This window comes from Orcinus orca, chromosome 12 (assembly GCF_937001465.1).
Source record: "Orcinus orca chromosome 12, mOrcOrc1.1, whole genome shotgun sequence".
NCBI classification, from domain to species: Eukaryota; Metazoa; Chordata; class Mammalia; order Artiodactyla; family Delphinidae; genus Orcinus; species Orcinus orca.
The window spans coordinates 11,887,453-11,899,922 of NC_064570.1; the positions used below are offsets into that span (position 1 = coordinate 11,887,453).

The window sequence follows — 12,470 nt, forward strand, 5'->3', positions numbered from 1 at the left end:
GCCTGAACCAAAGGATGGGACAGAGCTTCAAGGAGGGAGAGACAAACGTGTGGGAGTGAAGAGGGAAGGTGGTGAGGATGTGAATTACAAGCTCGGGACCTGCAGAGGAGGAAGAGGGCACTGAGGGAGGCGGCGGGAGGGACAACGGCTTGAAGCAGCGGTCGTGTTGGGACATGGAGGGCCCTGAAGGTCAAGCTGGCAGGTGCCCTGGCCTCTCCTGGGCAACCCAGAGCACCAATGTCTTCTGAGGAAGGGGGAAGAAGAAACCACCGTTTTACAAAGGCTAATACACAGGTTGAGTTGGATGGGAAGACGACATGAAAGCCCAGCGGTGGACAGATCTGTTAGGACACTGTGGTCATTGCTCAGGTCCGTGGTTTTGAATGCTGGGTGTGTATCCCGGGTACACCGAGGTGACGCCCTGGGATGTGAGGAGAAAATATCAGAATTCTTACTTGTACTTACTTTTAAATTTTTCATCTTTTTTGAGTCTATTTTATGTATTTTAAATGAACATACCCGCTTAATAGAAAATATGTATATTATAGACTGACTTGTGCCCAAATTCACATGTTGAAGCCCTAACCCCCAATGAGACAGTATTTGGAGATGGGGCCTTAAGGAGGTATTAAAGGTTAAATAGGGTCATAAGTGTGCAGCCTTATTTTTTTTATTATTATTTTTTTTTGGCGGTACACGGGCCTCTCACCGCTGTGGCCTCTCCCGTTGCAGAGCACAGGCTCCGGACACGCAGGCTCAGGGGCCATGGCTCACGTGCCCAGCCGCTCCGCGGCATGTGGGATCTTCCCGGACCGGGGCACGAACCCGCGTCCCCTGCATCGGCAGGCGGACTCTCAACCACTGCGCCACCAGGGAAGCCCCTGCAGCCTTATTTTGACAGGACTCTCTCTCTCTCTCTCTTTCTGCACACACACAGAGAAGAGGCCATGTGAGGATACAAGGAGGTGGCCGTCTACAAGCAAGAAGAGTCTCATCAGAAACCGACCCTGATGGCAACTTGATCTTGGACTTCTGGCCTCCAGAACTGTGAGAAAATAAAATTCTGTTCTTCAAGCCGCCCAGTCCGTGGCAGCCCTAGCAGACTAATACAGCACATAATACATAAACAGTCAAGAACTGGAAGCGTGAATTGTACAGATTTTGTTAATGCGTGTGATCAAAACAGTTTGGGGGACGGTGCTCTGGGTGCTAGGGTTCTGAGTCGAGAAGGCAGTGAGTGCTAAGAGCTTCTTCAGGGGAAAAATAGGAACTCCGTGAGCCACTGGATATAGGAAATGAGAGGAAGAGAAGTATTAATATGATCTCTGGGATTTTCAGTCTGGGAGCGGGGGAGAGCTATCTCTAGCCCGTGGGAGATAAGGATGGCAAGAGTTGATCCCACGGGAGGATAAGAGAAGCTCAAGGACCACAGCACTGGATGTCCTCCGAATGAGAAAGAGATACGGCCAGAGAGGGGAAAGGAAAACAGGGATTTCAGGGCCACAGAGGTCAAGGGAAAAGAGAGTTTGGAGGAGGGCAGGGTGGGCAACAGTATCAAGGAGGTCAAGTGGAACGACCCCAAGAAATGTCTTGTGGAATTCCACAAGGAGGTCATTGAAGACGTTTAAAAAGTGACTCCAGTAGAGGGGAGAGGATGCAAGCTGGACTGTAGGGGGTTAAGAAGGGACAGATGGGGAGGAAATGAAGGCATCAGGTTATGTTTAGATTTTAACTATTAAAATGTGTCAAAGTCAGAACTGCAGGGGGTGGGAGGTGAGCGTTCCCTTCATCTCCGACCCCTGAGGAATTCCCTGTTACTAGTTAAACAGTGTTAAGTGGTAACGGGGGCTGGAAAGGTGGGACATGGGGGTGAGGGGGGGGATGGTAAGGCAACAATAAAGTGCTCAGTCCTGTCCCAGAGCCTTCCAGACAGCTCTGGCTTTGTGTGTGAGTTTGTGTGTGGGACAGGATACACGACAAAGCCAGACGGGATGCATAATCCTCAAACCCATATGCTGATTAGAAGTCTGGAAATTTCTCCCAAATTTCATACCTTATTTGATAGTTGAATGTCAGAAGATCTGATATAAAGGGCGGGAATAAATGGCAGGAAGAGGCTGGAGTTCATTTGGGCATCTCGGCCACCAGCAATCGGACACCCAGAAGACACCACCTCAGTATTCTGCCTTTGCCTGGGTGTAAAATTGTTTACTATCCATTTCACAAGTGTGCAGACAAATTGAAAGTCACACGTGAGAACTAATGAATCCTTATAAAATTCTTTGAGACCCACAGATGAAAGGGATTGTTTAAGTACAGAGTATTATCAGCTAACGGCGGAGCACACTGAATGAATAGGATTCTCCCAGAGAATAAACTATGTCCTGGGAATAAATTCAGTAACTGTGGAAAATGCGTTAAACATTTTAGGTGAAAAGCCATAACTACTGATAACTCTTCAGCAGGCAATCTTTCCAATTCTAGAATTATCTTACTACTTCACATCCTGGGATGTGTGTGGACCTCATACAGAATTTCAACATCTGTTTCATAGAATCATTGACTCTCAGGTCTGGAGGGGTCAGCTGATCCTGACACCCCTTTGCTCATTAAACGCCCTCTGTGATATCTGTAAAAAAAAATGGCAGCCCACCCCATGCTCAATTTCTCCAGTTGGGCGCTGACGAGCCCCCATTCTCACTTTCTTCTGTCTAAAGAGCGTTTTAAAAGTCCTTTTTACCATCCTCGCAAGCCAGTTCATGTAAGGCTTCTGCTCTCCCAAGTCCTTCTCGTGCGCATCCTCGGTTATTCGCGCTTCTCTATGTTTTTGCACGTCTTCAAAATTCTGATCCCACCGGCGAGGCCCCAAATTTTCTGCAATAATGACTTAAAATTTTTTGTGCAAATGTGCACACACTCCCCCAATGGTCTTTTGTGCACAGTGACTTGCCTAAACTCAAAAAATAAAACCTGACGTGACTGCAGGGTCAATATGATTCATATCAATTCTCAGAGAGTGGCTTAGCAGGTCACTTCGCGTTAGGCTGAAGAGGTCTCCTTGAGATCAGTGGAACTGATGTTACAGTCTCAGTCCCTGGCTCGAGCCAACAATGAACTCTTTGTACCAGAGAGCATAACTGGTTTGCATAAAGGAATGATGGGACTCGGGACTGGCTTCCCATCCAGACCCAGGGCCTCCTGCCAGCGCCCTCCGTCATGACAGGGTGAGGCAGAGCGTGAGTGGCTCAGAACAATCACTGCATGGGCCTCTAGAAAAACAGATCACGGTAGCATCCACACAGGGAGACCGCAGGCTGGCGCTCTGCCAGAAAGAAAAGACAATGACAGAAAGAAAGACAGGAGCCAGGAGAAATATGGCCTCATGGAAATACGTCTCAGCTAAGGGAGGGGAAGAGGGGTGATATACAAAGAAAAATGGGAGGAATATTCAGAAATTACTCCAGGTGTGCCTTTGCACAGTCTCATCCCATATTTGGACCCCCAGGTGGACATCCAGGGTGTGCTTTTTTTTTTTGTATTTATTCATTTATCTGGTTGCTCTGGGTCTTAGTTGTAGCATGTAGGACCGTCGTTGCCACGTGCGGGATCTTCGTTGTGGCACGTGGGATTTTTAGTTGTGGCATGCGGACTCTTAGTTGCACCATGTGGGATCTAGTTCTCTGACCAGGGATCAAATCTGGGCCCCCTGCATTAGGAGCGTGAAGTCTTAACCACTGGACCACCAGGGAAGTCCCCATCCAGTGCATGTTTAAGGACAGCCTTAAACCTTTAGGTATGTGTATTATGCCTGCGGGGCGGGGAGATTGCAGGCAAGAATGTGCACGTGTGCACATGCGTATCTGTCTGGAAGGGAGGGCTGTCTGTAGGCCATGGTGGGGCTGGTATGTGCTGGTTTATTGCCCCTTGGCTCAGAGGTTCAGGTAGGGGGAAAAGTACAGGTAGGGTGGAGTAGGGTATGTACCCATTGCAAAGGTAGGGATCTACCCCTGAGGTGCACACTCCTGAAATCTCATTCAGAGTTCAAAGAGGTAACAAAAGGGGTGTGTGTGCCCACAGTGTGAGTCTGCCACACATGAAAATAGATGCCCAAGTGTTTACACTCTAGAATTTTACGGTGCAAACCAGGAGGCAGCTCCTAATAATGTGGCAACAAAACAGTAAATGTTGAAGCTGCGGTCTCTCAGCAGGCACGAAGAAATGGTTGACCTTGGATCCGCGGGCAGCCATGAATACAATGAGGAAGTTATAGAGGAGGAATTATCCAAAACGGAAGTTTCAAGGTCACAGAGAATTTTTCTTCTTATCCAAACGCAACAGTCTCAGGAATGCCATTCGGTGAGCACAGGCTGTGAAATTCCACAAAAATGGAATTCTCTCCACATGGGATCCTCAGTTCACTGAGGTTTTCACCCCACGTTTATTTGTGGAGGGAGTGGCTGAGGGGAGCTCTTGAAATTCAAGCTCTTCCCAGAAAGAGTGCAGAACTGACCAGGCATCTCAGCTCATCTGAACCCAGGCCTTTTTCATGTATTTGACAAAAAGAGCTAACTCTCTAAGAAGACCATTTTCACATTAGCCACGTATTTAACGTTAATGTTCATATAACAGTTCAATGGGATATTTACCAATAACAAATTTTAAGAGCGCTTTCAAAGATAGGAATTCAGGCAAAATACTACTCCCCGCATGGGTGAAAAGGAGGCACACTCTTCTCAATCAGCCTCAAAGATCATCCTGTTTGGGGGAAGGAGTTATATTTTTTCTACTCAAAAAAATTATTTGAAATAATCTGATGTGGTTTCACAAAATTGGTTGGATCCATTGCTAACAAATGGCTAATGTCATGTTTCAAGAGAAAAGTAAAACTGTCATATGGACACGATGTCGTGGGTGTAGGAACGAAGGTGTGTGTACAGGGACAATGGAGAAGGCTGCCACCCAGTGCCGGGGGCCCCAGAAAGGCTGCCCAGAGGCGCTGACACGTGAGTGAGTCTTGCAATGCAGGCAGGGGAGGAGGGGGCTAGAGATCGTGCCAGACAGAGAACAGCGAGAGCAAAGGCACGGAGGGACCCAACAGACGATGGGTCCAGAAGCGAGGAAGGGGCATCACGAGATGTGGCCGAGGATGCGGGCAGGGATGGGCCACAAAGCCCTTGGAAGCCAGGCTGGGAGGCTGGATTTAATCCTGGGGGAGACAGGGGCCTTCCCGGGGAGTGACGTGGTTGGACATGCATCTAATTTTAGGCGGAAGGTGGTAAAACTACAGCAGGGCAGGGAGATTGACCAGAAGGTTAACATAGTCAGCAAAACACGAGCAACAGACAGCAAATGAGTCAGCAGAAGACCTTTTTTTTTTTTTTTTTTTTGCGGTACGCGGGCCTCTCACTGCTGCGGCCTCTCCCACTGCGGAGCACAGGCTCCGGACGCGCAGGCTCAGCGGCCATGGCTCACGGGCCCAGCCGCTCCGCGGCACGTGGGATCTTCCCGGACCGGGGCACGAACCCGCGTGCCCTGCATCGGCAGGCGGACTCTCAACCACTGTGCCACCAGGGAAGCCCAGAAGACCATTTTTGACACCAACTTCTTTGTCTCTCTATACAAGAAGCCATGTGACACCACCCTCTGTGCCCCGTGGAAGCTGACTCTATGTTCATTTTGAAAACAACAAAGGGAAGGGAGTCCTGCTTGACATTTTTGGCGGGGAGCTTAACCTTTCAAGCTGAACCACATATTATCCGATTTTCTTTTCCAATCAGAATCTTTGTGGGGGGGAGGGGCAGTGCCGAGAAGGAGCGAATGAGAAGCTTCTGTATGAGGGAGCTGGGGCCACAGAACTGCGCTGCTAACCTCCCCACACCAAGCATTTTACTTCTCCTAGACATCTGAAAAAATCTTGACTTTCATACCAATGCAGGCGAGGCATTTCTAACCGCTCTGCTAATTTCAGGACAGCCTGCTCGTTAGGAGCCTGGGAAGAGGGCAGGGACCAGCTGGTAGCAAATGGAATTCACTACTGACCTTAAATTTAAACGAGATCCATGCAGAGGAAGGACTTCATATTCTGCTAGGCTTCGAAGCTCCATTATCTTCCGAGTCATTCTGTCCTGGAAGAAAACAGCAAGTGGGCTCGTTAAATTACTCATATGTGAATGATCGATTCACACTGCATTAAACGAAGAGCTGACATTTCATGGACAAGATGAAGTACAGTTCAGAACGAATTACTACTGTGACGATGCATGCAAAAGCCTGATTTTTTTTTTTTAAAGCCTGATTTTTGAAGTTTCATTTATGCAGATGACAGATAACCTGACTCTTCATTTTGGTGATCAGGTCAGCTAAAGCGTCATTTAGTATTGCTGTGCGACAGTAGCAAGAAATGGTTATAAAGAGAAAAGGTTGCAGGTCCTGTATTTGATTCAGACTCTGCAGCTGAGATAACGTTTTCAGTGAAATGTTATCTCCTTGCCGGTTAATACGATCCAGCAAATGTAAAATGAAGGGGTTTAAAGTTCATATTTGTGATCACAAAGTCTTGGGAATGGGTAGGATTCTCCTTCAAAGATGAAGAAATAAGATCCAGAGAAGGTGTCCTACCCACAGTCTAGTGACCGGTTACTGATCGAACCACAAGTTCTTCGACCACTGCTCTTTCTGCTACATCAGACTTCATTTAGGTGTTGGCGTTCTGAAACAATACCTCTTATCATGAAGACTTCTGAGTCACAAAACACTTTAAATTTCACGCTGATTTTAAACTTATTTTGTAGTCTTTTAAAATGCGCAAGTCATTTTCATTTTTGCAAAGAAATTCTAATAATGAGCTCGTCTCCACTTTTCATGGAGAAATGAGTCCTACTAGGGTATGACAAAACCAACTCGCCCCATGACCTTCCCCTATGTACAGCCAGAGGCTGGCCTGGGCTAAACCCTAGAAGAAATTGCTCTCCCTGAAGGGCTCTCTGTCCCTGGCTCCACGGCACTTGGAAAATCTCAGAGTGCTGAGTGTCTGGAGGCCTCAGGCTGATGGACTTCAAACCTCTCATTAGTTAAAGAAAGTGCAGAGCAGTTCAGCTCATCAATTAAAGGGTGAGCCAGTTGGAGAAAACCAGAAAGAAACATGTGTTAATTGAACATCTGTTGGCACTAGGCCCTGTGTTCTCTGCTTTAAATACATGATCTCATTCTGTTCTCACAACTGTCCCACAGGTATGCCTGGGCACCTCTCCATTTCACACATTTTACAAACGAGACTGGGTTCCTTGGTTCAACTAGTATTTACCTGAGCATCTGCTACCTGCCAGGCACCAAGGCGGGTGGTCAGTCTACAAAGGAGAAATGGATAAGCCCCGCCTCCTGCCCACAGTGAGGTCACAGTCTAGCAGGGATGGGGCAGCCGGGAGTCAAGCAAGTTAATCAGAGCTATGTTGTTCCAACAGCGGCTTGTAGCCCAATTAGATAGAAGATCATGAAGCCAGTTTAGTGGGTCTTGAACAGCACTCAAAATAAATAAATGAACAAAGTAGAACAGAATAGCACAGAATGGAAAATATCAGAGAGCATGGCGTAAAGGTGAGGCAACTCACATGGATATATGTCTATATCTCTGCATCAATCATATATATACGTCTGTGTGCATTGATTTGCAATGGAAAATATATTTCCTTTTGTAGGTGATGGTGGAAAAAATTGTGAAAGCCGTCAAGTTATAGAGCAAAGTGACAAGCGCTGTGTTAGGAGGTCATGTGTAATGGTAAGCGCACACACGAGGGAGCGTCCGCCTGCAGATGAATTTGCACTTAGCTCCAGAGGAAGCTGGGGACAATTTTGGTTCCTCACCAAAGACAAACCTCTTAAGGATGGGATGCCCACATCTAATGCTCAAAGCTAGGAAGAGCTTGAGAAGGGCTGGGGTGAAATTTCCAGGACTAGAGAGGAAAACAGAGTAGGGGCCCTTCTCCCCCAGTCTGGGAAAGGTGGCAGCCATGAAGCCACAAAAGGCACAATGACACCAATGGAGTCAGACTCAAGAAGAGGGGATTAAACCTCAAGGAGATGGAACCCCAATCTAGCCCAAATTGCTAGAACTGTGGAAGCTGCTGGAAGGTCTCTCAATTCCCAGCATCCCACTGTGAAGAGAGTGTAGGAGAGCCTCCGGAGTGCAGAAGGTGGAAGCCAGGGAGCCAGATGGGGCTCCTTTAAATGATCTTAATCTCAAGAACAGCGCCTCCTTTGGGATGACAGGTTACTGCGACCTTCCTTAGCAGGATAAAACAGTTAACTCAGTTTTCTTTTCTTTTAACATAACTTCCTTCGGACATATTCTAGATACCATGCTTACAGGTTGAGGATTTGTGGCAGTCCACTGGATGGCCACGCGGAGATACTTTCTCAGGTGTCTGAGTATGGACTCAAGGTGAGAGAAAAAAGATCTTCCTGTAGAGCAGCCTGAGTGACTCATGCTGTAAGCCTCTCTGATGTGGGTTTAAGAGACTATGCAGTAAGACCTAGCTCAGGGCGGCAGCTAAATTCACTGTGTCATTTTGGTGACTTGGTTATTGCATATTTATTTTTTAACAAGCAATGACATGAGATAATGTCAAATTAATTATCTTATCCGTTATTTAACCCATATTTTTTTGTGGTACAGACTTACGTGATGATGACAAGCACTGGGTACTATACAAAATAAACAGCCCCAGAAATGTATAGAAGAGGAATGAATAGATGTTTATGTTTTATGTTTCTTCACCCATCACCTGCGTCTTTAATAAGTTCCTCTTCACTACCGGCTGAGGAGAGAATACTAGCACATGTTGAAAGCAGGAGAAATAATTAGGGTAGGATTTTTTGATTCTATTAAAACAGAGATAGTTCATATGAAAGCATTTCATGAACTAAATGTTATTCTGCAAGTATTCACCATTTTAGTTATTATCATTATTATTATCAATGCTAATAAGCTATTATCAGGTAAAAATATAAAGTATTAGTACCCACAAGTAAATGAAATATATCTGATGGACCCTGAGTATGCTGTTTTTCACACCTTTTTATTTTTACACCAAGGACTCAGGTTTAACATTTTCAAGAATCAAGATTAATAATAAGGCAGAGGGCTTCCCTGGTGGCGCAGTGGTTGAGAGTCCGCCTGCCGATGCAGGGGACACGGGTTCGTGCCCCGGTCCAGGGAGATCCCACATGCCGCGGAGCGGCTGGGCCCGTGAGCCATGGCCGCTGAGCCTGCGCGTCCGGAGCCTGTGCTCTGCAACGGGAGAGGCCACAACAGTGAGAGGCCCACATACCGCAAAAAAAAAAAATAATAATAATAAGGTAGAGAGTTTAATAAGTAATCATTCTTCATAACAGAAGTATGGATGGACTTTTTAAGTTTTATTTATTTATTTTTCTTTATTTTTTTGGCTGTGTCTGGTCTTAGTTGTGGCGTGTGGGCTTCTCTCTAGTTGTGGCATGCATTTTTGGTTTTTTTTTTTCTCTCTCTAGTTGTGGCGTGCGGGCTCCAGGGCGCCTGGGCTCTGTAATTTGTGGCATGCGGTCTCTCTAGTTGAGGCGCGCAAGCTCAGTAGTTGTGGCACGCAGGCTTAGTTGCCCCACGGCATGTGGGATCTTAGTTCCCCGCCCAGGGATTGAACCCAGGCCCCTGGAATGAAAGCATGAAGTCCTAATCACTGGAGCACCAGGGAATTCCCTTTTTTCTCTTTTAAACTAAAGGGGGATTTACATAACGAAATCATTTGCTTGAAATAGGGAACTAACAATATAATAATCAACTGTTATTTCCAGGCCTGGTAAGACGAAAAGAATGACAATTTAAGCCTACTTCCCTTCATTTGTTATACAAATGCCGCGTTTAGAGGGGCTCTGGTGCAGAGTACCTGTGTCAGTCCCTGAGTGGTCTTAGGTAGTATCGGGCTCCTTCTAAGAATGTGTTCAAAATGATTTCGATGGCAAGTAAGTCTAATCGATTGTACCAACAGCTGGAGGTTTTATTAGCTTCGGAATGAAATTTTTAAATAGATGGTATCCAAAAGTATCTTCAGCTTTATTTCTTGCTTTCAGGTTTTAATCAAGTTCAGAGCAGCGCCCGATCTCCTCCCCCACCAGGAATAGTCAAGATAATCCCCAGGTAAATTCTAGCAAACACCAATCCGGGGCCAGCAGTCCCGTTCACTGCCGAACACCTGGGTCCGGGCTCCCAGCCAGCGCTGGGAAGGCCTGTTCTGTGCCTCTTGTCCTGGCTCTGTGGGCGGGGGAAAGCACAAGCAGAGGACACAAGCCATGCTGAACCCTCCCAGCTCTCCAGGCTCTCACTTCGCTCCTTTTTCTGTAGCTGAATAAAACAGTTCTCCCTTTTCTGTTTATTTGCACAGAGGGCTGTTTAACCTAGGAGCACAAAGAGTGGGGTGAGAGCTACAACCACGTGGCCGAGAATGATTTCCAATCACAATAAACACGCCCAAAGAGGGAGGAAGATGGTAAGCGATCTATTTCCTTTCTAACATTCTTTAAAGTAAATACAGGGCCCTGGAGGAGCCAGCCTGACATGTTTCCACGAGATGAATAAGTGTGAGGAAGCACAGATCCTTGTACACTACCTGCGCTGTGCCCAGGCCCCAGGCCAGGCCACAGTTCGGCAACTGGGTCCCCAGTGCCTGAGTATCTGGAGATTGTCTACAATGCAGTCGTCTGGGCTGCCTTCCCTTCCGTGAGCCCTTGGCAGTCTGACATGTAAGAAGATGCTCTTCTCTGACACGTTCTGCAGAGCCTCCTGCATCCCCCGGACTGAGTCTCTGTCTGCTGAGAAGCTCTGTGACGGTTTACCCCAGCCATGGCAGGCCATGCCACAGCGGAGAGCAAGCCTAAGCTACACTGTGGTCTGTTGCCTTTGGAAGCTATTTCCCCTGAAGCATGTGAGCAAAATCCACACCAATTTTAAAGCAACATGTGATTGTTGTGAAAGAATATATGGAACTATATTCTCTTCATCTGCTTCCGTGAGTCCGTTCCTTCTAAAGGCTGAATCTACGTGGCTTTCTGCATTACTCACTCTGAACAAGATGCAGAAACGCCCAGCACCACGGCAAGGGACACATTACACACTAGGAGGCCTTAAAACATCACCACTAACGAAACGCTGGATTCTCCCATTGCTGTCAGAAGGCAGGATAAGAGCATAATCTAAGTCCTTTAAAGGGAGAAAAACTTCTCTCATTTTTAACATGAAAAGACACCCCCTACCCAACATACATCTAACACTAATGACCTGGCTATAGGAGGGCTCCCGTCAGATGATTTAACCTTGCAAGTCTATCAAGTTCCCATCCTAAACACCTTCCTTTGTGGCTAAAAGCAACAGTCTGTGAATGCATCGAGCTGAAGGCCAAGAGGGACATACAGTAGCTTTACAGGGTGGCCTGTTGCTATTACAAGTGCTGCTTCTTAGATTTGTGCAGTGCACAACCTGTGAGGCCACATGTGGCAGCCCTGATTATACTTGTGATGTCAGAACACACTCTTTCCTTGTGTATTTGCATATTATTTATATTACAAAATGAATATGTACATTACATATTCTATATAAATCAATTGCTTCTATCCTATGTCCACATAAATCTTATTGGTTAGTCAACTCTTAGTTTCATTGTTCTAAACCAACATCAATAAGTTAATTATGCTTAGTGCCCAAGTGTTAGGAACTCCTTTCCTTTTCATCTCTGAATATAAATCCACTTGAAAGTCAGACTTAGTTTCACTTGAGTCAAAAGTGATCTTTGACTTCCCCCTCCCATTCCATTGGTCATCAAAAATTGGGCTAGATGTTAACGCGGCTTTATAAATATTTCTCAAGTCTCCACACTCTCAGGCCTTCTAACATTTCCTCCAGATCATTACAGTAGTCTTCTAACTGGCCTTCCAACTTCCAGTCTCTCTCAATGAATCTGTCACATTATAGCCAGATTTACCTCCTCAAACACAGATAGCTTTAGATCATTCTTGTTTAATGGCTCTATATTCCCCAAGAGGTAAAGTCCAAACAAATTGCTGTGATGTAGGACCAGTTTATAGTCCAATCAGCTCATCAGCCTGGGCTAAAATAACTTCCAATACCACCCAACATCCACTCAGGCATCCATTCAATGAAAATTCATTGGGCCCTCTTAAAAACACAGTGGGATTCAGGAAGACTGAAGAAAGTCAGTAAAACCCATTCCCTGACCTCGGGGTGCAGACACCTGGGCAGGAGATACAGACGTGTAAAGAAATAATTATAATCAACCATCATAACTGTAATGTGGCCCCACTCCGGTGCACCCGTCTCATATTCAGTGAATTCCCACTCACCCATTTTTCCTGTTTTCCAACTATGTTGAATTTTTTGCTATTTAGAAATGTGCCAGGTTCTTTCATACCTGCATATCTTTACTTCA

General features: G+C 46.2%; 1 protein-coding gene across 8 annotated transcripts in view; it reads right to left on the reverse strand.

Annotated features, from left to right (window-relative positions):
• SCAF8 (SR-related CTD associated factor 8) overlaps positions 1-12,470 on the reverse strand; it is a 197,746-nt gene that overhangs the window by 21,693 nt on the left and 163,583 nt on the right. For all 8 annotated transcript variants that reach the window (XM_004263691.4, XM_033404428.2, XM_033404423.2 and 5 more), the window contains one exon: positions 6,040-6,125. The gene's annotated coding sequence lies outside the window, so the exon portion shown is untranslated. The remainder of the gene's footprint in view (positions 1-6,039; positions 6,126-12,470) is intronic.